General features: G+C 38.4%; 1 long non-coding RNA gene across 3 annotated transcripts in view; it reads left to right on the top strand.

Moving 5' to 3' along the window:
* LOC147364070 (uncharacterized) overlaps positions 1-24,709 on the top strand; it is a 191,310-nt gene extending 166,601 nt beyond the window's left edge. For all 3 annotated transcript variants that reach the window (XR_015134077.1, XR_015134078.1, XR_015134079.1), the window contains 2 exons: positions 23,187-23,248; positions 24,467-24,709. This is a non-coding gene — a long non-coding RNA (uncharacterized LOC147364070). The remainder of the gene's footprint in view (positions 1-23,186; positions 23,249-24,466) is intronic.
* The last annotated feature ends 1,530 nt before the right edge of the window (positions 24,710-26,239 follow it).

Here is a 26,239-nt window from a genome sequence, read left to right as displayed (position 1 = left end):
AATATTTATTTTTGACTGTCCTGTGTCTTTGTTGCCACACCGGCCTTTCTCTCGCGGCGGCGAGTGGGAGCTGCTCTAGCTGCAGTGTGAGGGCTTCTCTCACTGCAGAGCATGGGCGGTAGGGCGCACGGGCTTCCGTAGTTGCAGCCTGTGGGCTCAGGAGTTGGCGGTTCCACAGCACAGGCTCAGTAGTTGTGGTGCATGGGCTCAGTTGCTCCGTGGAATGCGGGATCTTCCCAGATTAGGGATCAAACCCATGTCTCCTGTGTTGGCAGGCGGATTCTTTACTACTGAGCCTCTAGGGAAGCCCAAAGTAATTCACTTTTTTAAAAATAAAGAGGCCTGTTTTTTGCTTTTGAATTCCATCGAGATTAACCATAAATGGCAAAATGGATACATTGAATTACTCTGAAGTTAAGAATTTCTCTTCATCATAAAACATTGTCAAGAGTGAAAAGGCAAGACATACAGTCAAAGGATATATATGTCAAACAGAGGATTCATATCCAGAATGGATAAAGAACTATGAATCAATAAAAGCCAGACCCTCCTTTCCAACTCTTACCTTCCTCTTGGCCAAGACTTAAGTTTTGAATAGACAGCTCAAGAAAGACGATGCTAAATCATTTCTTAAAAGAAGAATGCAAACTAAAACCATAATGATGCACTATTATATTCTCAGCAGGATGACAAAAGAAAAAGACTGCTAATTCTAAGTGTAGAGCAGCTGGAACTCGTCCACTGTGGTGGCTGTGCTGTGCTCAGTTGCGTCCAGCTCTTTGCAACCCCCCGAACTGTAGCCCACTAGGATCCTCTGTCCACGGAATTTTCCAGGCAAAAATACTGGAGTGGGTTGTCATTTCCTCCTCCAGGGGATCTTCCTGGTCCGGGGGTCAAACCTGTGTCTTTGCATAGGCAGGCAGATTCTTTACCTGCTGCACCTCCTGGGAAGCCCACTACTGGTGGGATAGAAATTGGTAGCACCTCTGGATCCAGCACTTCCACGCCCAGATGTGTACAGACCCAGCAGAAACGCACGCATTTGTGCCCCAGAGAACGTGTCCAATTCGTAGCAGCATTATTTGTACTTGCCAAAGTAGAAAAAATGTAGAAATGTTCTTTAGTAATAAATGGAGAAACATACTGTGGTATGTTCATGTAACTCTACTAATGCTTCCTGTTTCAACATAGATGAGATTCATAATGATGAAGGAAAGAAAGCAGCATACTCTATGCCCTCATTTAAAGAAGTTACTTTCCAACCTCATATTTTCTTGTGCTATAAAATGTTCAGTTTGAAAACAGGCGGAACCAGTGTGTGGTGCTTGAGGTTATAATGGTTGCTGGCTTTGGAAGCTATGAAGGTGGCTTTTGAGGTGTTGGTAATGTTCTTTCTTGTTTGAGTACTGTTTACATAGGTGATTTCACTATATGTTAAAGGTGTACACTTAAGATTTGTATATTTATATGTGTATTTTAATTTGTTAAAAAGGTTAACTTAGGAAAATCCATTGAGCATAACTTTGATTTTTCTACTACATATTGCATCCTGAAATGGGAATGAGGAATTAGAATTCTTTGGTGTTAGCCACAACAGTTCCTAAAAATTGTTTTGCCTTCAAGGGCTGATGCTCTTATTTGCCAATTTTGGTTTTACTGCTTTAAGAATTTTTGTGAAATCTGAATGGTTGGAAGGGTCAGAAACAACATTTCTTAGTTATTGTCCAGTTGCTCAGTTGTGTCCAACTTTCTGAGACCCATGGACTCCTGCACACCAGGCTTCCCTATCCCATGTCTGTTGAGTCGATGATGCCATCCCACCATCTCATCCTCTGTCGTTTTCTTCTCCTCCTGCCCTCAGTCTTTTCCAGCATCAGGGTCTTTTCCAGTGAGTCGGCTCTTCACATCAGGTGGCCAGTGTATTAGAGTTTCAGCTTTTGCATCAGTCTTTCCAGTGAACATTCAGCATTGATTTCCCTTAGGATTGACTGGTTTGATATCCTTGCAGTCCAAGGGACTCTCAAGAGTCTTCTCCAACACCACAGTTCAAAAGCATCAGTTCTTCAGCACTCAGCCTTCTTTATGGTTCAACTCTCACACTTGTACGTGACTACTGGAAAAACCATAGCTCTGACTATACGGACCTTTGTTGGCAAAGTGATGTCTCCGTTTTTTAGTATGCTCTCTAGGTTGGTCATAGCTTCTCTTCCGAGGAACAAGCGTCTTTTAATTTCATGGCTGCATTCACTGTCCTCATTGATTTTGGAGTCCAAGGAAATAAAGTCTGTCACTGTTCGCGTTTTTTTCCCCATCTATTTACCATGAAGTGATGGGATTGGATGCCATGATGTTAGTTTTTTGAATGTTGAGGGTTTTTTTTATTTGTTTTTAATTGGAGGATAATTGCTTTACAGTATTGTGTTGGTTGTTGAGCCAGATTTTTCACTCTCCTCTTTCACTTTCGTCAATGTGCTCTTTAGTTCCTGTTCAGTTTCTGCCGTTAGAGTCATATCATCTACATATCTGAGGTTATTGACATTTCCCCTGGCAATCTTGAATCTAACTTGTGCTTCACGCAGTCCAACATTTAACGTGATGTACTCTGCATACAATTTAAATAAGCAGGGTGACAGTATATAGCCTTGTCGTACTCCTTTCCCAATTATGGAATCAACTATAGTGAATTTATTAATATGAAAATGTATCTGTGTTTAAAAATTTTTACAGAGAACTGAAGTCTGGTGTTGATAAAGCCTTTTTAGCCCAGAAAAAATATTTTCCATTTGCAATAATGCAAATCCTATTATAGTCTAATACAGTTCTCAGTTAATGGTATGTCTTTTATTATCTCATAAAACTCCTCTAATGCTTACTGAAAGGTTGTTGTTGAATCACGCGAATACACCAGGATTCTTGGCCCCCGGAGGAGAAGAATTCAATCCGGAGCCAGAGACGAGGCTTGATCGCTCAGAGCTTTTGTGTAATAAAGTTTTATTAAAGTATAAAGGAGATAGAGAAAGCTTCTGACATAGGCATCAGAAGGGGGCAGAAAGAGTACCCCCGTGCTAGTCTTTGGCTGGATGTTATATAGTCACTAGCAGTCTGTTAATGAAAGAAAGGAATGTCTTAAAATTCAGAATGGCACCAGGCCCCTCACCCATAAGATGCATTTTGGGATAATCTTGGCACCAAATGGTTTATCCTGGGCCATAAAATGATTAACTTGAATCTTGAAGAAGGGCAGACCACCATACAAATAGTTTCATTTACATAGATTAGGGGAACAATATCCATACTGGTTTGTCAAGTAGGTTCTGGGCCAAGAGGCGGAACCGACTTGGAGACAGAGTTTGGGGTAAAGGCATAGTACATTAGCATAGCTTAAGACAAACATTTCCATAAGAAAAAGGCATTGGTTATCTCTAGACTCGAGAATAGCTAACTTCAGGCGAAGCCGGGTGTCATTATGGCAACACAATATTTTAAGAGAAACCTCCCTTTAAATTTGTATAGAGAGGGAAAAAATATTGCTAGTTTGTTTCCTCCTGCCGCTTAAGAGAGATAAAAATGTCTGACACTTGCAGGCTATTTCCTCTATTTGGAGACCCCTGGCCTTCCTGCCTGTTACCCTCTCAATGTGCCACGTTATAGGTCTTTATATTTCTTTCCCCTGTATACTGTAATTTTCTTGAGGACAGGAACTGTTTTATGTCTTCTAACATAATGCATTGCTTATACTAAACAGTCAGAAAATGTTGATTGTCTTTACATTTTATTGAAGAGTGATAAAATGCTAGAGGTTTTGAATTCTACTGCGTATTCCCCTTTTCTCTTACTTCAGGCAGAATTAGTTGCAATTTCTTGTATAATGATGTTGTAATATCTGTCCTGGTCAGTGGTCTTGAAATTTTATAGCCATCATAGCCTCTGATGGCCAGTGAAAAACATGTGCTTAATGTATATATATATATGTGCTCTCTCTCTCTCTCTCTGTCTATATATATATATATATATGTATATATATATCAGAGTGATGAACTTTGCCGAAGTTTAACCACAAACTGTAAATAATAGTATTTAAAAATGGTAAGATCTGGAGTTACTGTGTTAGATAACATAGCTTATGTTATCCTAGGAACAATGCTGTGTGAAAGTGCTTTGCAAGTTACAAAGTTACTACAACTAGAAAGTCTGAAGGAATTTTCTGGCAAGGTTCCTGTTTTGGCTTTGATTCAGAGTCCCTATTTATATTCAGAATCACTTTAAAATGTTTTGTGAGTAAATCACTGGCCCAACGTAAGTTGCCGAAGAAACATTTTAAGATGCTAATTTTATTGATTTGGTTATCTTTTGCATGTCCAATATAATATTAGTTCAGTTCAGTTCAGTCGTGTCCAACTCTTTGCGACCCCATGAATCACAGCACGCCAGGCCTCCCTGTCTATCACCAACTCCCAGAGTTCACTCAAACTCATGTCCATCGAGTCGGTGATGCCATCCAGCCATCTCATCCCCTGTCGTCCCCTTCTCCTCCTGCCCCCAATCCCTCCCAGCATCAGGGTCTTTTCCAATGAGTCAACTCTTCGCATGAGATGGCCAGAGTATTGGAGTTTCAGCTTCAGCATCAGTCCTTCCAATGAACACCCAGGACTGATCTCCTTTAGGATGGCCTGGTTGGATCTCCTTGCAGTCCAAGGAACTCTCAAGAGTTTTCTCCAACACCACAGTTCAAAAGCATCAATTCTTCGGTGCTCAGCTTTCTTTATAGTCCAACTGTCACATCCATACATGACCACTGGAAGAACCATAGCCTTGACTAGACGGACCTTTGTTGGCAAAGTAATGTCTCTGCTTTTTAATATGCTGTCTAGGTTGGTCATTACTTTCCTTCCAAGGAGTAAGCGTCAGGGTATAATAAATCTATTAGCTGGCAAGTTTGGTTTACTGAAAATATCAAAAAATTTGTAGTGTACGTTAATTTGGAGTGATTTATTGTTGTGATTTGGAGAAGGCAGTGGCACCCCACTCCAGTACTCTTGCCTGGAAAATCCCATGGACAGATGAGCCTGGTAGGCTGCAGTCCATGGGGTTGCTGGGAGTCAGACACGACTGAGCGACTTCACTTTCACTTTTCACTTTCACGCATTGGAGAAGGAAATGGCAACCCACTCCAGTGTTCTTGCCTGGAGAATCCCAGGGACAGAGGAGCCTGGTGTGCTGCCATCTATGGGGTCGCACAGAGTCGAACATGACTGAAGGAACATAGCAGCAGCAGCAGCATTGTTGTGATTAGGGTAATTGCCAAAGAAGCTTGATGCTATTAAATGTCTTGTCAAGTATTTTTCTTAAACTTTGCTTTTATCTTTTCACATAAGCTATTTGTTGAAGTTAAAACATCAATGAAATTACTAGCAAAAATTGTTGCTATCAGTTTAACAAATATGTATACTTGTTTAATCGTAGAGTCTTTATTTTAAAATAATTTTAGGTTTACAGAAAATTGCAAAGATGTGAAAATTTTAAAATGCCTAACTGATAGTTCCTTTAATTAGCATTACTATTAAAATTTAATATCTTTAATAAAATATTCTTGCCTCTGATTTTTGTTGATTAGAAAGTTTTGTTTGCATGAAAATTTTGCACGTTGTTATCTGTCCCTGGATGTGTTCCACTGTCTCCTAGTTTGCAGTCTGTGGCAACTAGAATAGAATTTGTATCCTATTGTGTGGGAAAAAAAAAACTTGTTTTTTAATTGTGTGAAAATTATATACATCTTAATTATGTTGAATTGGTTCACAGACCTTTTCAGGTTTACTATATCTTTCTACTTCTTGTATATTCATTGTATTAATTTTTGAGAGTTTGATATTGAAACTCCAGTTAAATATCTTAACTTATCCTAAATTATCCTTAAATAAATTTTAGGATAATTAAGGATTATCTTAAAAATTCTTAATTTTTAACTAAAAACAATTGTAATATGTAGAACTATGTGTAAGCTTGTTCTATATTTTCCAAGTCTCCTATAAATATACTATTATACTTTCATAATGTAAAAAATAAAAATTTGTTTTAATGTAGATTGTTTTTAAGTGAAAGTGTGCTATTTTAGTTGTCCTTTCCCCTTAAATATCACTTTTCCCATGCTGTAAAATGGCTGTCAATCACATAGAAAGCTGTAAAACATCTATGTATTGATTTATGCTCTACATTTATGAGCATGAATAAACTTTATTGAATCAGGACCATGGGGATCATTTAATTATAGAAACAGGAATCTGCCTGGTAGAATGTTTACAATTTTATATTTTTGTAAAGGAAAAGTAGTTTAAAATTGCATATGCCAAGTTTCTCTTCCCCTCTCTTCTTTTCTCTTGTAGTTATATAATTGAGAGAGTAGTTCGTAAGGACAGAGAGATACCACATTTTCTTGAATTTAAGATGCCTTCAATTGTAAGACATTTCATTATTCTAGTATCTTTAAGGAAGAGACCTTGGCTTTTAAAACTAGTGGTATGACACCAGTAATTGTTAGATGCTTCCTGATTTCAGCAGTGCTAAAATGAATAAAAAAGTGAATTTTAGATCCATGCAAAACATTCATCCCTCTAACACAATTATTTTGTTTGGGGTTTAACTTAGGACCTCTGGCATTTTTAGAAGTTAATGTGAGAATCATTTGTTTAAATTGTGTTGCTTGCTTTTATGCTTAAATACTGTTTGGTGACATGTACTAACAGTGTCTCTTATTTTAAAAAGGTATTAAAGTTTTCATTTAAGTATTTTCTGTAGACAAATTTGAGTACTTTTCAGGGACAGAATATTAATAAAAAGCCAGGTTCCTTTCATGGAAGTTTAGTACTTGTACCGTGTGGCCTCCAAGAGCTGTTGGATCATATTCCTTTCTTCTCTCCTGAATTTTCAATTTTTCTCTCTACTGGTTACTCATTCTTTTTCTAGTTTATAATCTACAAAAATTGTTCTCAATCATAATTATTCCCCAAACTGCTATGTTTCTTTTCTCCCAATGTTACTGCTTATTTCTTCTTTCCTAGCATCGCCTGATTCACAAACTGCCTCACCTCCATGATATTTTAAACAATTTTCTGTGTAAGATTTATGTCTCTAAATCTTTCTTGTTGAAGTTCTTTTTTTTAAGGTACCCAGTACTTTTTTCATTTTCTGAAGCTGGTTAGTTGTTAAACCCCATCTTTCCCTGTACTCTATGGCTGCAGTTTTTGTCTGTGTGTCACTTTTATAAAATTATGAATGACAGATTCTCTTCCAGTTTCACTTACTCTTATTCAGAGAATATTGAAATGTGAAAAAAAAAAATGCTGTATTGATTTGTCTTTCCAGTATATATATAAATTTAAAGTATAGTATGGATGCACTTTGATTCTCTATGTAGTATATCTGTTATTGGACAGTTTACTTGTTTCCAGAGTCTGTATTTTGTTTTACTTTGTATCAGAGAGTATTTTCATTCATATAACCTTTTGCTTCTCGTATTATTTACGTAAGTTGTATTTCTAGGAGTACCACTGATGACTTAGCCATCAATCACAAGGATTATGAGCATTTTGCTGAATATTAACCACTTTTATAGATGTCATCCCAATTTACAGGGCCACACGGCATTTAAATTCAGGCTCATTAGTGTCAAATCTAAAAAAAAATTTTCACTAAATACTGAGTCACTGTGCTGTCTACCTGAGATTAATGTAATAGTGTAAATCAATCATACTTCAATCAAAAATTTTCAATCAGGTTAAATTAAAAAATAATTTTGCTAATTTAATAGTTATAGAAGTATAAAATATTACCTTGCTCATTTATTAGTTATAAAATGATGGCTACTTCATTTTTGTCTTAATGTTTATTTCTTGATTTTTAATGAGGGTGAGCATTTTCATGTCTGTTTTATATTGAATTTCTTTTTCCTTATGAATTCTGCCCATACACTCTATCCTGTTTATCTAGTAATCTCGTACAAAAAGTATTACAGAGGAGCCTGTCTAAGATGGCAGTATTTCTAAATTATCCTCTTTTTAAACTAAATGTGCAGAGATATTCCTCCATATTCAGAGTCTGATGGCTTTTGCCACTGTGATGCTTGAAATTCTTGTATGTCTTTTAATGTTAAATGGACTTTTTTCCCCCTTCCCTCGTTACATAAAAGTTTGGAGGAAAGCCTAGTAACTTTTTCCTTTTATTAATTGACCTGTTTCATTATTATGATAATACAAATTATTCTCTGAAAGCAGTTTGTTGTTGAACTGTGCCTAATGTATATTTCTGCCGCTGCTTTTTACTTAAAAAATGCTTTTCATGAGTAAGATGCAACTTACTTCAGATTGCATATGATAATTCTGGCAAATGAAGAATGGCTAAATAAATGGACTCTCACCTCTGTCTTCTTATTTATTTGTGGCTGCACCAGGTCTTTGCTGCGCGCGGGCTTTCTCTACTTGGGGCAGGCGGGGGTACTCTCTAGTCTGGCGCTCGGGCTTTCCATCACAGTCCCTTCTCTTGTGGAGCCTGGGCCCGAGGTGCACTAGCATCAGTCGCTGCGGCACGTGGGCTTCGTTGCCCCGTGGCCCGTGGGATCTTCCTGGAACAGGGACTGAACCCGTGTCCCTTGCAGCGGCAGGTGAATTCTTAACCACTGGACCACCAGAAAAGGCCTCACCTCTTTCTATAGTGCTGGTCTCACAACCTGACAGAATTTTTGCTGTAATCTGTGCACCATCAACTCAGTTCATCTCGAACTCCTACTTGAACCCCTCACTCTTTGAACTTGCACTTATCTTGTTGTTAGTGTTGTTCTTGTTGTCCGTTGCTAAGTCACATTCAGCTCTTTGCAATCCATGGACTGTAGCATGCCCGGCTTCTCTGTCCTCCACTGTCTCCCAGTGTTTGCTCAAATTCATGTCCCTTGAGTTGGTGATGCTGGCTAACCATCTCATCCTCTGCTGCCCCGTTGTTTTGCCTAAAGTCTTTCCCAGCATGAGGGCTTTTTTCCCTATGAATTGGCTCTTCACATTAGGTGGCCAAAGTACTAGAGCTTCAACTTCAGCAGCAGTCCTTCCAATGTATATTCAGGGTTGATTGCCTTTAGGATTGACTAGTTTGATCTCCTTGCAGTCCAAGGTACTCTCGAGTCTTCTCCAGCAACACAAAACCCACAGTGATTTTGGAGCCCAAGAAAATAAAATCTGTCACTGCTTCCACTTTTCCCCCATCTATTAGCCATGAAGTCATGGGACCAGATGCCATTATTATAGTTTTTTTAACGTTGAGTTTCAAGCCAGCTTTTTCACTCTCCTCTTTCACCCTCATTAAGAGGCTCTTTAGGTATTCTTCATTTTCTGCCATTAAATAGTATCATCAACATATCTGAGGTTGTTGGTATTTCTCCTGGCTGTCTTGATTCCAGCTTGTGAATCATCCAGCCCAGCATTTCACATGATGTACTCTGCATGTAAGTTAAGTAAGCAGGATGACAGTATACAGCCTTGACATACTTTCCCAATTTGGAACCAGTCTGTTATTCCATGTCTGGTGCTAAGTGTTGCTTCTTGACCTGTATACAGGTTTTGCAGGAGGCAGGTTAGGTGGTCTGGTATCCCCATCTCTCTGAGAATTTTCCACAGCTTGTTGTGATCCACACAGTCAAGGGCTCGGCAGAGTCAGTGAAGCAGGAGTAGGTGTTTCTGTGGTGTTCCCCTGCTTTCTCCATGATCCAGTGAGTGCTGGCAATTTGATCTCTGGCTCCTTTGCCTCTTTGAAACCCAGCTTGTACACCTGGAAGTTCTCAGGTCATACACGGTTGATGCCTAGCTTGAAGGATTTTAACATTACCTTGCTAGCATGTAAAATGAGCAAAATTGTACAATAGTTTAAACATTCTTTGACATTGTCCTTCTTTGGGATTAGAGTGAAAACTGACCTTTTCCAATCTTGTGGCCACTGCTGAGTTTCCAAATTTGCTGACGTGTGTGTGTGTGTGTGTAGTGCATCACTTTAACAGCATCATCTTTTAGAATTTTATATTTAAAATTCCATTACCTCCACTAGCTTTGTAGTAATGCTTTGTAAGGCCCACTTGACTTAATACTCCCAGATGTCTGGCTTTAGGTGAGTGAGCACGTCATCATGGTTATCCCGGTCACCTTTTTTGTATAGTTCCTCTGTGTGTTCTTGCCACCTCTTTTTAATCTCTTCTTCTTCTGTTAGGTACTTGCTGTTTCTATCCTTTATTGTGTCCATTCTTGCATGAAATGTTTCCTTGATATCTTCAGTTTTTTTTTTAAGAAATCTCTAATCTTTCCCATTCTATTTTTTTCACTATATTTGTTACTATTATCCTTTCTTTTACTGACTTGAATTATGGGCATTTCCTAAAGTTCCATCCATAGTTACTATCCCCTTTTAAACATTCTCTTTTGTGAGCGCAGCCTTTTTCCATGTTCAGTTCAGTTCCGTTGCTCAGTCATGTCCGACTCTTTGCGACCCCATGAATCACAGCACGCCAGGCCTCCCTGTCCATCACCAACTCCTAGAGTTCACTCAGGCTCGTGTCCATCGAGTCGGTGATGCCATCCAGCCACCTATTTCAAAGCTAGCTTAAACCCCAGCTGTAGCCCTGTCTTCTCTTACCAGCCAGAGACCCACGTTTTCAACTGTTGACTCTCTTGTGTTATAGCAGATTCATCAGCTTAAGAGCCTGGGCAACAATGTAAATGAGTAAAAAGCAGGTCTTTGAGTAAGGAAAAAAAAATGTTTTTCTACACTAAGAAAAACAATAGTGTTAGTGGGGTGATAAGTGGCCGTTGACATAGACTCAGGGTCAGGAAGGCAGTCTTGGAGATGGTGGAGAGCAGGAGCCTGCAGTCCCCACGCAGGCAGTTAGGCTCTGGCCTTTATTGCTATCTGGGAATGTTGGGCCCAAAGTTACCAGACTCCCAGTTTCTCAAGAGAAGCTGTAAATCAGGATTTGCATGGTAAATACCGTACATTTTCAAGGACAGGTTGAATTTTTGTTAAGTACTGCATGGGCCAAAGAAAACATGCCTGTGGACCAAGTTCAGAACACAGGCTGTTAGTTTATAACAGTGTCTTTCTGTAAAGACACTTTAAATGTTGTACGTCATCATTAGGTTCTCCCCAACCCTCCCCAGGCTTTTTTTATTTCGTTGTTTCTTTAATGGGAGAACCATCCATTTGGTTATTTAAGCCAGGAACTTCCTTGTCACCATGGACATCTTCTTACCTCATTACTTCTTTATTTTGGAGGAGTGTTTTGGGTCAAGAGATAAATAAGCTTTTTATAAATTAATGGAGATTGGAACACGTTTCTTAGCAGAAAGGAAGAGGATAATGGGCAGAGCCCAGAATGTCCACTGGGATGGGATCCAAGGTATAGAATCCAGCTACAGAGCTCCATGATCTGATTCTGATCACCCTTCATACTTTTGTTCCCCAGTTTATCAGGTTGGTAAGGAATCTGCCTGCAATGCAGGAGACCCCGGTTTAATTCCTGGGTCGGGAAGATCCCCTGGAGAAGGGAAAGGCTACCCACTTCAGTATTCTGGCCTGGAGAATTCCATGGACTGTATAGTCCATGGGGTTGCAGAGTCAGACACAACTGAGTGACTTTCACTTTCATATTCTTATTTTAACCCCAAGTAATCATTTTATCTTTGATTTTTTAAATGGATATCATATTTTCTTGAATTTTTTGAGGAACTTTATTCTTTTAAAAACATGTTTGTTTTCTTGTGGTAACTCTTTTTCTTCAGGTTCTTGAATTTAGTATGTTTTTCCATGTTGCTGCTTTCCTTAGAGTGATGATTGCGTAGGGGAGGTAAAATAGGGGGAAAGATTATAAAAAAATTTTTAACATGTACGTGGGGATTTTCATAGGAAAATAAAGACCCAGAGAACCAATTAGGCCTAATGTTTATATATCAAGTTGAACAATGAGTACCGATTGTGAAAAAATAACAAAGATATGTAGGCGGAGGTTAAGGGAAGATAAGGTTAATTTTTAAAAGATTTGATTATGCAGATTCTTCTCAGCCTTGACTCCCTGTCTCTGGTGATCAAAATGTGCTTTTCCTCCAGGTGCAGGGAGAGCATGTTTCACACGGGAATTTTTTGTCTCCTGTTTTCAGGAAGAAAAGGGGAGATCCGAGTGCCTTTTTTGCACCTGTTGTTTTAGTGCCTCTAGCTCAGAATAGTCGGTATGCCAAAATGGTATGTTTCCGAGTAGCAAATTCTAACCCCCTTCAGTTGCTTATGGTAGACTTGTTTGCAGTAAGCGAGAGAACCAGAAGGTTGAGTTCAACGTTGTGGACAGTCTCTCCACCTGTGCCTGTGGGCTCCAGTTGATGGGTGCCGTTGTGGGTGGGCCAGCCACATGGGGTAGAGTGGACTTCCCGAGAAGATGTGTGGGTTCCTTGCCTTCAAAGTGCTGGTAAACTGCAAGTCATCTGGAATGGTCGTCTGTAAGGCTGTTCTCCCCCATTCTGAGTAGCTAAATATGATGATTATGATTTGAGTCTGTTTCCTTCCTGCTTATTTTGAGTGAAAAGATCTGTATGTTGGCTGACTTTCAAGAATTTGGTAAAGAACCTGGCTATTTAGCATTCAGGCCGGATGCACGGTTGCCACTGTAGAGAGGAAAGCAAACATTGCCTTCTGATGATCCATTGTGCTCTGAAGGGAAGAATGGAGAACCCGTGTGGCAAAATTATGGCTCAATAACTTTGGTTAGACTGACACACGAAGTATATACCCCTGAGAACGGAAGTTTCCCTTGACGTGTCTGTAGTGGATTCGAGTGCATTTCATGTTTCTGCTAACCTGTATAATTTCTTCTTACATAAGTAAAGATTGTCACCTCTGCTTAAAAATAGAAATCTTTTCTACGGGCTCTGGGATTGCTCTTTTTCAAAGAGCGTTGTTAGAAAGCAAACAAAATGAATTAGAGCTGAATCAGTTAGAACTGCCACTTGATGTCTCTATGGAACTTACCATCTGTTTTAAAGGTTTTGTACATACACCCACCTGTATAAAATGTGGACCAAGATATTCTAAATTCTGAACACTATTATATAACATTTAAAATCATGGAGAATAGATTGCATCTTAGATGCCAAATTTAAATGCAGAGCTTGCGATTTTTCCAAATTGTTCAAGTTAATTTTATAAGGTATGAAAAACCTTTTGGTTTGAGGATACTTAAGAGGTTCCTGGGCACACTGTACTCTAACCTTGGCCGAGTCAGCTTAGAACATGGTGTCATCAGAGCTCATTGCTATCAGAGGATTGCAGATAAAACTCAGAGTGTTTTACTTACATGAGTGCTTTGTTTTTTAAATGTGTTGTACTGAATTGAAAAGATGGGTTTTTTTGTTTGTTTGTTTGGACAGGAGGAGATAGAAAGTTGTACTGTTTCTAATATATATTTTTAGATGAATTCATAGTCTAATTGGTTTAAGTTCTTAGAAGTAATTTCACTCATCTTGGTAGTGGAGTAACAGAGTAACATTTTTTTTTCCTTTAAATACATAAAGAAAAAATTTGAAAAACCATAAGATAGATGGTGCCTTGGCAAGTGTTTTCAACAGACTTGGGGAATTTTAAGTATGGTCTTCTTAAACAACTAAACGAGATCTGTGGTTTTCTTTTGTTAATCTGGTGTTTGCCGTGGACTAAATATTGTGTTCAAAACTATAGAAAGTTATACTGTTATCTCTTGGAGGACTTAATTGTTTGTATCTTGGAAACATTCAACAATTCTAAGGAAAAAAACGATGGGAAGGTTTTAATGACTGTTAATGAGTATTGATCCAGCCTTCTGTGAGCTTGTAATCTAATTTTTTTAATTAGGTTTATCACTAATCTTTTTCTGAAGAAGTGTTTAAGGATATTATTCCCCTGACTTTTTCTTTACTGGTGCATTTAGCGTTAGAGTTCACTGATACTATTGCAAAGTCATACTTGGGCTTCCTTGGTGGCTCAGACAGTAGAGTCTACCTGCAGTGCGGGAGACCCAGGTTCTATCCCTGGGTTGGGAAGATCCCCTGGAGAAGGAAATGGCAACCCGCTCCAGTATTATTGCCTGGAAAATCCCATGGATGGAGGAGCCTGGTAGGTTACAGTCCGTGGGGTTGCAAAGAGTCAGACACGACTGAGTGACTTCACTATACTTTGTTTTCCTATTTATTCTACTGGTGGAATTTGGGGTGTTTGCAGTTTTCTGTGGCTGTGAATAATTGTATTTGTCTCTGAGTGACAGTTCTCCAGGTGACCATAAACTCAGGAGTGAAATTGCTTGCTGATTGAGTATGTCCGTGCTGGACAATTTTCAAAATGATTGTTCCAGCACATGACTCCCAGTGGACTCTATTTCCATTGCTCCCTATCTTTGCCACACCCTTGACATTGTCTGACTTCTTAAATTTAGTCAAACTGATAGGTGTGTAAAGATGTTTTTGTCTTCCTGTAATTACTAAAAGCACCAAGCATTATTTATTTTAAGGAGCTTTTGTATTTCCTTTTCTAATTTTTTGTCTACTTTTCTATTGGATTGTCTCTCTTACAAATTTTTAAGAGATATATTCTAGATACTTATATTTTGCTGGTTATGTGTTTTCTAACTTGTGGTTTATCCTTATATTTTATGATCTTTTTTTAATGAACCTAAGTTCTTCACTGTGATGCAGAACAAATTTACTATTTTTCTTTATGGTTTTTCTTTCTTATGTTGTTAACCTATTCTGAGACCATAAAATCTACATTTATTGTCTACTAAAATTTTTATAATCTTGCCTTTTACACACATGTCTTCAGTTAAATTGGAAATGACTTTAACACAGAGAGTGGAATAGGTATTCAATTTAATTTTCCCCCATGTGGATAAAACATGTGTGCAAGTACCAATATTAAATAATTCAACCTTTCTGTGTTTATTTGTAATTACTGCTGTGTTGTAATTGATCGTTGGTAGGGTAAGTCTCTTACTACTGTTGTCTTATGGAGTGTCTTGATTCTTCTCACACCTTTGGCTTTTCATGTAAACTTTATGTATAATAGCTTTATTGAGTTCCTTAAAGAATCCTATGGATGTAGACGTGTGTGTATGCATATATGTAGAAACACATACATACATCTGTCCCTCAGCATCTGTGGGACCTTCACAGATACAAAATCTGAGGATGCTCAAGTCCCTTATATAACAAAGCGTAATATTTGAATGTAACCTGTGCACATCCTTCCTCCCTTAAACTTTTCATTTCTAGTTTACTTGTAATACCTAATGCAATGTAAATGCTATATAAATAGTTGTGAATAACATGTACATGCTGTGGAGGGCACATTCACATTTTGCTTTTGGAACTTTGTGGACTTTCCCCTCCGATATTTTCCATCCATGTTTGGCTGAATCTGGGTTGGATGTGTAACCCATGGCTATGGAAGGTCCACTGTATTCCCTAGTTCTGTCACTAAGAGTTCCTGAGAGTAGTCCATGAGAGCAATAAACACGTCTAACATCTGGTCTTGAATTCTTTGTTTTTAATTGAAGTATGATTAATATACAGTTATAATATTTATTTCAAGTGTACAGCATAGTGATACCACATTTATGTACTTTATGAGTGATCACTGTAAGTTACCATCTGTCACCATTTAACGTTACTATGGTATAATTCACTATATTCCCAATTCTGTACATTCCATCCTTATGACTTACTTATTTTATAACTGGATGTTTGTACTGCTTGGTCACCTTCACTTATGCGTATTGGCCTATCATTTTCTTTTTTTTGGGGGGGTAGTGTCTTTGGCTGTTTTTGGTATCAGGGTAATGCTAGTTTTGTAGAATGAGTTTAGAAACTTTCCTCTTTGACTTTTCAGAATAGTTTGAGAAGGATAGGTTTTAACTCTGCTTTAAATGTTTGGTAGAATTCGCTTTAGGAAGTCATCTAGTCTGCTTCTAGACTATTGGGCTTCTATTTATTGGAAGGTTTTAAAATTACTGACTCAGTTTCATTACTAATAATTTGGTCTACTCGAGTTTTCTTTTCTTCCTGGTTCTTGGAATATTGTTTTAAAAATTTTATCAGTATCTTCTTGGTTTTCCGGTTTGATGGCATATAATTGTTTGTAGGAGTCTCTTATGATCCTTTATATTTCTGTGGTATCCATTGTAACATCTCTTTCCTTTCTGATTTTATTAATTTGGAGCCTTTTTCTTTTTTTCTTGATGAGTCTGACTAAAGGTTTGTCAATTTTATTTATATTTTCCAAGAGTCATCTCTTATGTTGATCTTTTCTATTTTTTTGGTCTCTGTTTTTTTATTCCCACTCTGATCTTTGTTATCTCCTTCATTCTAGTAACTTTGCCTATATCACTGTAAACTTCAGTCTTAAAATTGTTTTTACTGTGTCCCATAGTTAAACGCAACTTCCAACATTTAACTTGTCTCAGGGTATTTTTTTGTCTTTATTGCCCCATTGATTGTTTGGTAGGATGTTGTTCAGTTGCCGTGTGTTTGCCTTTTTTCCGGTTTTCTTCTTATTTATTTCTAGCTTCTCACTGTTGTCTTTGGAAAAGATACTTGATAGGATTTTACTGGTCTTAAATTTATTGAGACTTCTTTGTGGCCTTTTTCAGCTTCTTTTCTTATAAAGATTATTACAAAACGCCTTTCGTATATTTTCATTTCTAGTTATGACCTTTTTTTTTCCTTTTAAATTTAAGTCTTTAACATTTGCTGAATGGCAGATTAAGTGGTGATGAACTCCTTTAGCTTCTGCTTATCTGGGAAACTTTTAATCTGAATGATAACCTTGCCAGGTAAAGTATTCTCTAAGTTTTTTCCTTGCAGCACTTTGAACATATTGTACCACTTTCTTGTGGTCTGTAAAGTGTCTGCTAAAAAATCAGCTGATAGTCTTATGGGGATTCCCTTGTACATAACTAGTTATTTTCTCTTGCTCCTTTTAAGATTCTCTTATTATATTTAACTTTTGACATTTTAATTATGATGTGTGTTGGGGTTTGATCTCTTTAAGTTCATCTTTTTTGGTGCTCTCTTTTGCTTTTTGAATTTGGACATCTGTTTCCTTTGTCAGGTTAGGAAAGTTCTCCGGTAACTGCAGAAGTACTTTCTCTCTTTGGCTTCTGGGACCTGTATGTGTGTTACTATGTTTGATGTTCCAGAGAGTCCTTAAGCTGTCCTCATTTTTAAAAAGTCTTTTGTGTTTTTGCTCTTCCAGTTTGGTGATTTCTGCTACCTGTTTTCCAGATCATTGATTTGTTTTTCTGCATCATCTAATCTGTTGATTTCATCTAGTATAGTTTTCCTTTCAGTTATTATATTCTTCATTTCTGATTGGTTCTTTTTTATATTTTCTCTTTGTTGAAGTTCTTACTGTATTCACACATTCTTCTCTCAAGTTCAGTGAGCATTTTTATGACCACTGCTTTGAACTCTTTATTTAGATAAGCTAATATCTTATATAACTACAGTAAACTTATCAAAATCAGGAAATTAACATTTATACAGAAATATTTGAATGCTACGTGTATTCATTGCTACAGGGTTATCATTGCTCCTAGTCTTTGTCAGAGCACAGAGCTAGGAAATATATATGTATATACATATCTCTCTCTATCAATATTTATTATCTGCTGAAATGTATATTTAAAACCATGATCTCTCTGATTCCAGTCTAACACCATACAGTTCATTCTGACTTTTCCCCTTTCTTTGTTTATTTTATCTCTAGTCTCAGAGATAAAATAGTCTGAGTTATATATAGTCTGAGTTACCGATAGTCTGAGTTACCCATCGGTAACTCAGAATGAAACACAATCAGTAATAAGTGAACTGCATTACAAAGGTATAAGTAATCACAGTAAGGGAGTACCAAAGAATTAACCTAACTACTTTGGAAACTAGTATCCTGACTATATACTCTGAGACTAGAGATAAAATAAACAAAGAAAGGGGAAAAGTCAGAATAAACTGTATGGTGTTAGACTGGAATCAGAGAGATCATGGTTTTAAATATGCATTTCGGCAGATAATAAATATTGATAGAGATAGATATGTGTATACATATATATTTCCTAGCTCTGTGCTCTGACAAAGACTAGGAGCAATGATAACCCTGTAGCAATGAGTACACATAGCAACCAGTCCATTCTGAAGGAGATCAGCCCTGGGATTTCTTTGGAAGGAATGATGCTAAAGCTGAAACTCCAGTACTTTGGCCACCTCATGCGAAGAGTTGACTCATTGGAAAAGACTCTGATGCTGGGAAGGATTAGGGGCAGGAGGAGAAGGGGACGACAGAGGATGAGATGGCTGGATGGCATCATGGACTCGATGGACGTGAGTCTGAGTGAACTCCGGGAGTTGGTGATGGACAGGAAGGCCTGGCGTGCTGCGATTCATGGGGTCGCAAAGAGTCGGACACGACTGAGTGACAGATCTGATCTGATTGTTTCAAACATCAAAATTATACAAAAAGATATATCCAGGGACCTGTTACTCCCCCTCTATTCTTTGTATTCCATTCTCCTTCCCCCAGTTCCCACCTTGATGGTTCCATAATGCCTGTAAGATAAAATTAGTTACACTAAGTTCATAGTGTAATTGAAAAGTTCCTCCAATCTCAGTCTTAGTTTGTCCTTCTACATCATGTTCTGGCAGCCTCAGATTTCCTGATATTTCTCAAGAATTACTGGCTCATTCATGCCTCTGCATATTCTAGCTCCGTGCCTGGAAGGATGCTCTATTCCTCCTCTTGTCTTGCCCATTTTTAATTGTTCAAAACCCATTTATTTCAGTTTTTCCCTACTATATAATGACTTGTTTTCCTCACCCTCCTCTCCTATTTTCATTTCACCTCTCCTACATTTAATAATTCTCTTCTGTTAAGTCATGGCACTTCTAAGTATTGTGAAACTTTTGTGACATTTGATTTAAATTATTGATGTATAGGCTTTTCATCTTTTTTGTAACTGTGAGCTCCTTAAAGGCAGGAACTTTGGATTTTTAGCATCTAGTTCATTTTCTTCCCTGATAGCTCAGTTGGTAAACAATCTGCCTGCCATGCAAAGAATGGTAAAGAACCATAGGGCTTCCCTAATAGCTAGCTCAGTTGGTAAAGAATCCATCTGCGATGCAGAAGACCCTGGTTCAATTCCTGGGTTGGAATAATCCACTGGAGAAGGGGTGAGCTACCCACCCCAATATTCTTGGGCTCCTCTTGGACTCAGCTAGTAAAGAATCTGCCTGCAATGCCTGGAGAAGGGAAAGGCTACCCACTCCGGTATTCTGGCCTGGACAATTCCATGGACTGTATAGTCCATGGGGTTGCAAAGAGTCAGATACGACTGAGTGACTTTCCTTCACTCATTTTTTTCACATATCAATTACACAGTGAATATAGTACAGTGAGTGGATTTCAGTTCTTTTCGTTTTTTCTTTACTCTTTATTTCACTCGTGATATAATCCTGTATTAATAGAATGTGGTGCCCATGATCTTGTTATCTCTGGCATTTTTGTATTCTCAGCCTCTCCTCATACATTTGAGCAAAACCTTAGTAATTTAATGGCTTCCTGTGATTGCTGGGAAGTCAACAATAGCTAATTACATTTTCTAACACAGTATAGAGGGGTAGTATGAAATCAAGGTACAGAAATTGTTTAAAAAATATGCAGACCTATAAAGTGCAAGACTGTATTATCTGTCAGATCTGCCTCTTCACTTGAAAATCTGAAACTTCCTGCCCCTTTAACCTATTAGATTGGAATAAATTGTTATGCTGGACACAAAATCCTTCTAACAGTCTTTTAAGAGCCCTGGTCAGGTTTTAAAATGTCATTATTTTTGTCCAAAGTACCAGTTCAGTAACCTTGCAAATTGTGTTTCTAAGCTGCTGCCTTTACTTTCTATTCTGTATAGAGTATTCAACAGATTATGTTAAAATGTAGGGGCTTATTTCCATCAGTATCTTGATCCACCATCTGTTACTTTCCTCTCTCCCTCTGTTTTGCATTCTCTTCCTGCCACTCCTGTGTTCTATTTAATCATAGTTCATTCTCCAGAGTTCTGCCTGGGACGGACTCAAAACAGAGGTTGAGATGTAATGTAGTTAAAGAAAAAAAAAGAAAGATAAAGGGGCATGCTCAGTTGTGTCCAACTCTTTGCGACCCCATGGACTGTAGTCCACCAGGCTCCTCTATCCATGGAATTTTCCAGGCAAGAGTACTGGAGTGGGTTGCCATTTTGTACTCCAGGGTATCAAATCTTCCTGACTCAGGGATCAAACTTGCATCTCTTGTGTCTCCTGCATTGGCAGACAGATTCTTTACCACTGAGCCAGACAGCACACTAAACAAAGGGGTATTGCTTCAGGGCTGTACTCCATGAGAGTGCAAGGTTAACTACTGCACCCAGAGAGTTTGATGTCCTGGGCAAGTGAGCTATGAGAAAGCATTCACTTTACTGACCTAGATGCTTTATAAAGAAAATTAAAATATTTCACTTTTAATTCAGGTATAACACATATAAGGACAAATGTATTACAAATGAGCACTTTGATGAGTTTTCCTAATTGAGTATAATTGGAAAACTACCATTCAAACCAGAGAATCCAGTATTATTAGATTGCCAGAATTCCCCCTTACTCCTCCTCCGCCAGGCTTACTGCCCCCTCCAAAAGGTAACTACTATTCTGATTTACATAGTTTTACCTACTTTTGAACTTGAGTCATGTTGTATACTCCCTCATATATCTGGCTTCTTTGTCTTAATATTATGTTTGTGAGATTCATCTGTGTTATTGCATTAGATATGGTTCGTTTATGTTCATTACTGTATGGCATGCAAACTGTCTGTTTTTATAAATAGTTTTATTGAACACAGCCACACCCTTTCATTTACATGCTATCTTTGGCTACTTTTCTACTCCATAGGCAGAATTGAGTGGTTGTAAGAGGAAACAGAGACCATATGGCCTGCAAACCCTCAAATATTTACTGTCTGATCCTTTGCAGGGAAAAATTGACTGATCCCTGCTGTATAGTATACATTATATGAATGTTCCACAAGTTGCTACCGAGTTTTGGCATTACAAGTAAGGCTTCATTGAAAATATTTTTCTTTAGGACCTATATATGTGCATTCTTAGCAAATATTTCCCTAGAAGTGAAATTGCTGGGCCACAGTTTATATTCTGCTTTATTAGATATTGCTAAACAGTTTTCCAGTTCACACAAGTAGTTTTTGAGAGTTGAACTGCTCTACAGCCTAAGACTTGGTGTTGTCTGACATTTACATATTAGCCATTTGGATCAATATGTAATTTTATCTCATTGTGGTTTTAATTTGTATTTTTATGGTAGTGAATGGTGTCGAACACCTTTTCATACGCTTTTTGGCCATTTTTTATATCCTTTTTAGATAATCTATTTTTTTCTTGGGCTTCCCGGGTGGCACTAGTGGTAAAGAACCCGCTTGCCAGTGCAGGAAACATAAGAGATGTGGGTTCAGTCCCCAGGTCAGGAAGATCCCCTGGAGGAGGGCATGACACTCCACTCTAGTATTCTTGCCTGGAGAATCCCATGGACAAAGGAGCCTGGCAGGCCATCTGTGGTCCATAGGGTCGCAAAGAGTTGGGACACGACTGAAGCTACTTATTAGCACACACATCTTTTTCTTATTTTCTTGGAGTTTTTATATATTCTAAATGAGTCTTATATGTATTTAATACATATATTCAGCAAATATCTTCCTTTCCGATTCTTATAATAATGCTTTTGCTGTATTTTAATGGGGGGATTGGAATATGTCACCCCAAAATTTGCCTCTGTCTTTAAAATTATTTTGGACTGAAAGAAGTCAAGATACAGCAGATACAGGAAGAGCTTTTTGTCCTCATGTGTCAATGCAGGCCATGAATTTCCATCTGTGAAGGTGCACCCATCTCCCATACCAGGGAGAAGAGAATGATTCTTCTAACTCCAGACACTTGAGTCTATGTAACACATCTTACTAAACAAGTTTTATCCACCATACATTTCCTAGTCACCTTCCCACAATTTCCCATCCTTAGGTATCTAACCCCCCCTTTTCCTTTGTGTAGTCACTTCACTATTTATTACCCTTCGTTAAAATGGTATATTCTGCCTCTTTAGGTTTTCATTTTCTGTGGCATCCCCATTCACATAAAAACATTAACATCAAATGACTCTTAAGAGTCTTCTCAAGCATCACGATTCAGAAACATCAGTTCTGTGATCCATGAAGGGATTCTTCTACAAACCATAACTAATGCCAGCAACATGGCAGAATCTTACATAAACTGAGGAAAGTGAAATTAGGCATGGTATTGTAGATAGATGAGAGTGGCTATCCTCAGCCTTGTCAAGGCACATCTTCCCCAGGAAAAACCACAGCATCATTAGAGTTTTATGTTTTTAAAGCCCTTCTGAATTGAATGTGACTTGCTATATTGTTACTTGTCCTGAGGTCTGGATAGGGACAGATTTCTTACCTTTCACTTTTCAATATTAAAAGACATTCCAGGGTCTTAAAGTCCCAGTTCTGTGGCTGTGTTTCTTTAGCATTTCAAGGTATCTGAATATTCAAAGATTTTCCTACGATGCAGTGTCAGATATCTGAATGGATATGTGCATTTACCATTCCCCCACCCCAAGACCACTTTCTTAGATCCCTGAGTGTAGAAATTTAGAAATTGAAGCTGGTTTATCTAGCTTTAAGTTACATTGGACTCAGTAGATTGGATGTGTGTTGTAGGAGTTAGACAACATGATTTTTGAGGTTCGTTTAATAGTTGCTTTTGTTTCAGTGTTACAAGGAGCAGTCCAGGGCAGTGTTAATTTGTTTAAAATGCATTTGTTTGTTGGTGTTCAGATCTACAAAAGATGCAGGTAGTTTTAACTTGAAGATACCTAGAGGAATTCTAATACCACAGATGTTTTTTCTAATCTCTAAGTTCAGCTATTTACTTTTAAAAGGCTGGTTTACTTCTTCCAGAAAAAAAAAAAAAAAAGACTTTTGTCAAAGTTATACAACTATTTTTAATGAAATTTCTTGTGTACTTAACTATTTTTTCTTTTCTTTTTTTTTTTAGGTTATATATTGTTAATGTGGATGCTATTGTCCAAATTTCTGTAGCTATGGCACAAGAATATAGTAAGTATTGTACCATACTTCCTATGACCCACATGCTTTGACTTTCTGTCTTTTAAGTTTCTCATTGGAGCAGTGGGAGTATTGAAAGATGTTTTTAAAAACTTTACCTTTTCATTTGGTCATCTGATTTTTATGTTTCTAGCTTTTATATATAACAAATATACAAATGCATCATGATTATGGTAAGTTAATCTGCTAAACACAGAATGATCGGCTAATACTAGCAATCAGAGTTGAATCCATATTATGCATCCCATCTACCACCCATATTTGGGGTTGAGAAACTGACCAGCTCCAGGGTGGGCCCTGATTAGGAGCAAGCCCATCCCTGCTATGCCTGTGCATGAGTCACTCCTTGGGGAGGAGGCATCAGCCAGTGCTGATGCCCAGTGGCATTAACTGGGCAGAGGCCTGGCTTCAGCAATGGTCCTGTAATCTGGCTCTAGCCAAGGAGAGTCCAAAGTAAGTTTGGCAAGCGCTTCTGGCAGAAGTCTTCTCATACTTAAAACACAGCTACCGGAAGTGCCTGCCTCTTTCTGTCTTCTTCTGGATGTTGTTATGTGCTGGTGTGAGGTCTGGTGTGGCTCCAGGCTGAGCAAGAAGTCACAAAGGGTGGAAGACAGAGAAAGCAGCCCTGAAGCCTGTTTCTCCTCCAGGAGTCCAAGCATTTGAGCCAGCAACATTTCCTTCTTGTTTAAGCCAGTTTGAGTTGGGAGCCAAAACATCCTAAGTGATTCACTTCGTCTCCATTTTATTTTTAGTAGTCCATTAGTTTCTCCTTGGGAAACGTGGGAGTAATTGCAAAGGGAGGCAAAATAATGCCGTCAAACTCGACTGGCAGGGCATGCTGGTGTGGACGGGCACCCTCTTCACTCTGAACTGTTCACAGGTAGTGGTTTTGTATTCAAAGACATGAGAATGAAATACACTGCTTTCAGATTTTCTCTTTTCTTTCCCTGGAGGTTTTCGCTTTTAGTCAAACCGTTTGGGCTGGGAGCACTGTAAAGGGTCATGGACTACGGGTCAGAAAACCATCCCTTTGTACAGGTGTATGTTTGACAGTGTGGTGCTGCCCCCGGTGTTTTCTTAAAATAGTCTGTATTCAGATTTCTAATTGTTTGCTTTTGTTCTTCAAAAATTACTGTGAATCTCAAATATAAGAACTCTTTAAAGGTTGGCATAACAGATACTTATATATATCCTCCCCCAACACTCTAGGGAAATTGAATGTTTACCAATGCCATGGAACAGTTAAAACCGTGTGATCATCCTCTCTGAAAGCAGTGCCCTTTCTCCACCTCCGAAGAACGCCTTTCCTGGTTTACATCTTTATTCTTCCCTTGCGTTTGTTTGTGCTTTAACTACATATAGATAGGGTGATTTTTGTATGCTTTTTCACTTCAGGTATATGTAAATACTGTGTGTTTTGTTGTTGAAAATCACAAAGAAGTTGAGAAGAAATTCAGGATCACGGAAAGAAGCTATAAATGCATTCTTAGACACTTGTGCGAAGATCTGTTACAAAGCATCTTGGTGACCCATAATGAAATGTGTAAAACTGTTATTTAATTATTTGGCCCCACCATGTGGCGTGTGGGGTCTTAATCTCCTGGCCAGGGTTTGAACCCGTGCCCCTGCAGTGGGAGCACGGAGCCCTCACCTCTGGACCTCCTGGGGGATGCCCCAGAATGTGTTTGGTTTTAAATGGCTGATGAGTTTAATCAACATGCTTATCTTCTCGAGTCTCATGCTTGTTCTGCTGTTGAGTTCTCTGTCTACACCCGTGCCTGCACTCCTTTAAAGGGTTGGCAAGTGCAGGCCCTACTGAGTCATCAGTGAGCTTTTCAGAGTGTGTAGGTTACATTTTCACTTAAATTCCTGCATTCATCCTGTGGTCAGAATGCATGCTTTTGGTAAATTTTTGCGTTCTTCTGTACTCTGACAATTAGCCATCTTCCTGACAAAATTGACTTCTCTGCTTTCTAAATTTGTCAGCTTGTCAGTTTCCACCTTGTACTGGTGGCAGTAGTTACAGAGGAGGTGTCCACTCCTAAGAACGGCTTATGAAGCAAGGTGCTTTGAATCATGTTATCACATTATTCCCATTGTGCCCCAGCATGAGTCTTGGTGGGCTTCCCAGGCAGTTCAAGTTGTAAAGAATCTGCCTGCCAATGCAGGAGACGCAAGAGGCCTGGTGAGTTCATACTGTGTCAGAGAGATCCCCTGGAGGAGGGCATGGCGACCCACTCCAGTATTCTTGCCTGGAGAATCCCATGGACAGAGGAGCCTGGTGAGCTATAGTCCATGGGGTCGCAAAGAGTTGGACGTGACTGAAGCGACTTAATAACACACATGCATGCATGAGTCTTGGAGATGATTTCATAGCATCCTTGTCTGAAACATTTCTCAAGTCATTTAACTTTTGCATTCAAAAAACCCATTCTTCACCCTTGGTTCCTGTTTGGGATATTGATTCCACAGGACTGAATAGCCATTGCCCCTCAGAGATCATTAATCCTTTCAACTTGGTAGCATAGTTACTGATAAAATGTCAGAGAAAGATTTAGGACAATCAGAAGAGGATTTCCATTTTCTTTTCCTGAACAAAAAAGTAAACTGAAAAGGTTTTCCCCCTTAATTCATATAGATTGTATTTTCACTACAGAAAGGGAAATAAAGACCTCTTTTGTAGAAATGCAATTTTATGTTTTTGTGCTTTGTGTGTGTATTTTTTTGTTGTTAAAAAATGGATCCTTATTTTAATTTTATTTAAATATAACTGTCTTTAGCTTGTTTCCTTATTTGTGGGCCTAGAATCCTGAATTAAAATGTTGCCAATGCTAGAAAATTATAGCCTTCAAATGGAAACAATCAGTGAGGCCCCTAGGAAAAGAGCTAGTAAATCTCTTCCATTGAGAGATGACCAGCCTTCAAATGGAATGCCATTTGAATAGCAGGCCAGATACAGACAGGAAATGCAAGATATTTAAG

The sequence above is a fragment of the Bos grunniens genome, chromosome 10 (genome assembly GCF_055505025.1).
Source record: "Bos grunniens cultivar Pamir isolate PY7600 chromosome 10, Bosgru_T2T1.0, whole genome shotgun sequence".
Classification (NCBI taxonomy): Eukaryota; Metazoa; Chordata; class Mammalia; order Artiodactyla; family Bovidae; genus Bos; species Bos grunniens.
Note: the sequence above shows the minus strand (reverse complement) of the source record. Positions and strands in the feature narration are given on the sequence as shown.